At 49.1% G+C, this 3,941-nt stretch overlaps 1 pseudogene; it reads right to left on the bottom strand.

Annotated features, from left to right (window-relative positions):
- Nucleotides 1-239: 239 nt before the first annotated feature.
- Nucleotides 240-1,346, bottom strand: LOC116868030 (annotated as a pseudogene).
- Between the last annotated feature and the right edge of the window lie 2,595 nt (nucleotides 1,347-3,941).

Raw genomic sequence — 3,941 nt, 5'->3', positions numbered from 1 at the left:
CCAGTAACACCATGGATTCTCAGCACTGCTAGCACCTGGACTTCCAAGGCTGCTGTGGCTACAAACACTTCTTGGTCCTCTTGGCATTGGTTCCCCAATAAGATAGTAGTGGTGGGAAGGGGTAGACTCGGAAAGCAGCACCTGCCCTGGGAGCTTCCCAGGCTGTGGCAGAGAGTAGCCCGCCTGGCGTGGAGACAGCTGGGTCTGAGGAGGGGCTGACCCACACATCAGAGAGGCTCTTATTGAAATAAGGCATCTAGATCCCAGAGCAGCCCTGGGAAGGGGGGGTCATGGGTTTCAGAAGTCACCCCCAAGTAGGCTGGGCTTGAAGGTGGACACTGGGGATAGGATATGGGTGGTGGTGGAGCCAAGGGCATTACCACATTGGGATGGTAGACGGGCAGTAGGAGGTGGACAGCTGCCCTTGAGGTGAGGCCCTGTGATTCACACTGGACAGTCCCCCAGGGTCTTGGGTACCCTATGGGGAGTAGAGGGGGCAGGCTTTGTGTTCAGGGGAGAGGGGTGAAGGGCCTACTGGTTCCCCCCAGGAAAGGCTCCCCCTCTGCTCTCCTAGGAGGGACAGAAGGGCCACAAAGTCCTCTCAGAGGGCAGGGGTGGAGCAGGAACCAAGTCCTCCCCACCATGCCCAGACCCTGCCCAGCCTGGGCTGTTCCTGGTGCCCCCATCCTAAGGTTCCTTAGCAGAAACTTTATTCTGAGGCCCTCACTGGGCGGAGGCTGGGGACTGGGCCACGGCTGGGGACTGGGATGCCAGTAGGGCCAGCCGTGCATCACGCAAGGGCCCAGGTCCTTGGCGAAGGCTCCCCGCACGTCCCTCCCCTACCAGTCCTGGCACAGGGCCGTGTTCTACAGCCGCAGCACGTAGCCCACGATCGGGCTCATGGCGACCGCCACCCACAGGTTGCCGGTGGCCAGGGCTTCGCAGGCTTTTTAGGCACCTTGTGGCCACATCAGAAGTAGAGGCTGGAGGAGAGATTGCGGCAGGTGGAATCCTTCCAGCCCTCATGGTCGCCCCTGAAGATGGGGACCGGAGCTGGACCCCACAGATGATATGGGCCAGTTTTAGCCTGCCTGGGGGTCTTTGCATGCCGCAGGTATCTCCTCCCTCTTCTCCGAGGCTGGGAAGAGGACCCCGACGGACCTGGAATCCCCAGGCCTGGGTCGCTGCCCCACCCCATGAGGGGCTGAGAAACACCGTGCGCAGGGGCCGCCCCACGCAGAGGGCAGGGCGCAAGGTCATGGAGAAGGATGGTGGAGAACCGTGGGGACAGAGGGCTGGGGGCTTGAGGATGCTTCCAGTACTTTGCGGTTCGGCACATGCGCCATGCACTCTCTTCCCTTTGGGAATTGTCTCTCTTTCATCCTCCTCTTTACCCTCTCACCTCCATCTTCATTTCTCGCGGTGACCTCCTACTCATCTTGCCAGTTTTTGTTTTCTGCTTCAAGGGATTCTTCTCTGAAATTCCCTCTCCCTCCAAAAATACCTGACTTGTGCACACTATAGCTCCTCTAGGCTAATACCTAGAATACTGTATTTTAATTGCTTATTCATCTATATCTCCCACTATTTCATGAAATCCATTGGGGTATAGGGCTCTATCTGCCTGGTTCATTGTTGTGTTCGCAGTGCTTAGGACAATGCTTAGAATACACTAAGTGTTAATCAGTATTTGTAGCAGAGAGTGTAGAGTGATGGTAAGGTAAACGAAGAGGAACCAAACTGTCTGGGTTCAAATTCTGAGGCTGCCAATTATTTGCTGTATAATCTTGGATAAGTTAGTCAACTCTCTCTACTCAGCTTTCTTATCTGTAAGACCGAGATTGTAATACTGCTCACCTGATGTGGGTGTTGTGAGCACTGAATTGATACACAGAAAGTATTCAGAACAACACCTGGCACAGTAAATACCCAACTGACTCCTTCTCTGTCAACGTCCTGGATGTAGCCATCAAAAATAATAGGAGTCTTATCCACCTGACTGTCACCTAGCCATCTGTACCTAGAGATGTATCTTTAGCTGAAAATGGTCATGTCTTTACATATTTTTATGAATCAGTTGTGCATGTTAAATTGAAACTGAGACTCAATAGTTGAACACATTCCCCATTTGAATAATAGAAACATCAGGGGGTGCCTGGGTGTCTCAGTCAGTTAAGGGTCTGCCTTCCGCTCAGGTCATGGTCCCAGGGTCCTGAGATCAAGTCCCGCATGGGGCTGCTTGCTCAGAGGGAGCCTACTTCTTCCTCTGCCGCCAGCTCCCCCTGCTTGTGCTCTCTCTTTGTGTCAAATAAATAAAGGAAATCTTAAAAAAAAAAGTTGAATAATAAAAACATCTACCTGGAGTTTGTGACTTGGAGAGCACACCTGTGTGACTTTCTATACATTGACCTGTGTTGGTTCATCTTTTTTTCCAGTCTTTTCTTATCTCACTCAGCATTGCCAGCAGTAAATTCAGCTATCACACTGGCCATGTCTGCCTTTATATCCATCTCTAACACCTGGCATTATCAGGTTTACTGAATTTTCAAATTAGAGCTTTCCTTAATTTTTAGAGGCTTGAAATGGCCCTTCATCTACACAGTGTGACCCGAGGCGGAGGCAGTCACACCCTTTTTTTTTTTTTTAAGATTTTATTTATTTATTTGACAGAGATCACAAATAGGCAGAGAGGCAGGCAGAAAGAGGGGGGAAGCAGGCTCCCTGCTGAGCAGAGAGCCCAACGCGGGGCTCGATCCCAGGACCCCGAAGGCAGAGGCTTTAACCCACTGAGCCACCCAGGTGCCCCCTAACTATCTTTTTTAAGTAGGAAAACTGAAGCTTAGAAAGGCCTAGTTGTTTGTCTGGAGACACGTATCAGTTGATACTAAAACCAGGATAGAGAACCAGCATTCTGGGGCTCTCAGTTGAATTCACAATAACACATTACAATATATTATTAGGAAAAAAAACCTCAAGTGTGAGAACATGAAATACAGTATTCTTTTTAAAACTATAACTGTGAAATTATGCTACATTGGTCCAATTTTATCACAACAGTGAAAAAAGTAGATAAACAGAGGTCCTTCTATGTGGGTGTGTATGTCTGTACATACACGCATGTCTCCCTCTTCCTCTCCCCCTCTGTGCCTCCCCTATCTATCTATAGATCTTTATACTATATCACCTATGCAAATAAAATGAAGCATTGGAGAAGACATTAGGTAACAGTCACTAATTCTTCTAGTTGCTTTGGGGCCAGACTTTTGTTCAATTTTTACTTTATCTCTTTGGAGAGTGAGATGAAAATCTTTCATCTCTGTCCTCGATGGCCTGCAGTCCCAAATCCTAGGGTCCTCTACGTGAGCGGCGCTCATTTCCTTCTTGCCTTTTACCCTGTCAGTCTTCTGCTGTGATGCGTCATCCTCCATCCCAGAGGACGCCACTTCCTAACTGCTTTCTCATTAGTCTTTGGCCATCTAGCTTCTGGTCTTTTCAATGGACTTACAAGTAACAAAAGTCACTGTGGTCTTCTGACATTTTCTTAGCTGTGATTCACCTTGAAATTTCTTTCTAGGTGATGCTGTCCATCAACTCTACACTGTTGAAACATACCCCTGCTGTGATGGCAAGGAGCTTGAGCTTATCCATGTCATGTTATCCTGGTTCTCTCCTGCCTTGCCCTTCTCAGCTTCCTCCATTGGCTCTACTTCCTTCTTGCATGTTCTACAAAGGACTTGCTGAATTGAAGCCTCTTTATCTTCTCTAATTTCTGCCGCTGGGGCATTCTGTTCTCCTCCACAGTTTGTGCTGAGCTCCATCAAAGGAGGAACTCTCTCTTTGTCATTTTTATATAACTACTCCTCCTACACGGCACAAGCCCTAGGTCCTGGTAGGTGTTTGAAGAGGTCTGTTGCTTAAACTTAAGCTGTGCAGATTATTCC

Source organism: Lontra canadensis, unplaced genomic scaffold (genome assembly GCF_010015895.1).
Source record: "Lontra canadensis isolate GAN:19392208 unplaced genomic scaffold, GSC_riverotter_1.0 scaffold14, whole genome shotgun sequence".
NCBI classification, from domain to species: Eukaryota; Metazoa; Chordata; class Mammalia; order Carnivora; family Mustelidae; genus Lontra; species Lontra canadensis.
Note: the sequence above shows the minus strand (reverse complement) of the source record. Positions and strands in the feature narration are given on the sequence as shown.